Consider the following 674-nt stretch of genomic DNA (forward strand, 5'->3'; position numbering starts at 1 on the left):
CCTGTGGCATCTGGGACACCAGAATCCAAGGCCTATTAATCCTTTGTTTCCTCTGCAGACAAATTCTGTGGGAGATAAAGAGCTGAAGTTGTTCATGACTTACATTCCTAGACTGATAAGTTTGTTTCCAACCAACCTTTACAAGTCTCCAGATGAAACTGTAGTGTGACTAAAACTTCAAAGGTGGAAAAAGTGTGAAAGTGTTTGACCTTGGTCATTGCTTCCCCTGGTAGCAACAGAAGAATTGCATTCAATCTCTTTTTCACCTTATTTTACAATATATTTCAAAAAAGAGCCTTGCACCAGGAGAAATGTGAAAAGCAAATGGAGAAAGTTAGATTTCGCTGTCCTTGAGGAGATAAAATTCAGCTAAGCCAAAGTGACCCTGGTTAAAGTACTGGATAATAAATGGATAAGCCTTTCTCTCCAGCTTCCCTGGAAGCTTAAGACTCATTCCTAACAGCATTTTTCATCTGCTTTCAAAATGAATCTGAATTCACTGAGGTTTTTCTGCATCTGACAGATCTCACTGGGATACAGATGATAAATAAAAGTCCATCAAAGAGTCCAAAGCCCACATTCCTAAGCAGGCTAAATTACTGCTGACCCAATCCCATTTCAGTTCTGCCCACGTGAAGCAGAGCTGCAGCAGAGACACCCAGTGCAATAATTGC

This window comes from Parus major, chromosome 9, assembly GCF_001522545.3.
Source record: "Parus major isolate Abel chromosome 9, Parus_major1.1, whole genome shotgun sequence".
NCBI classification, from domain to species: domain Eukaryota; kingdom Metazoa; phylum Chordata; class Aves; order Passeriformes; family Paridae; genus Parus; species Parus major.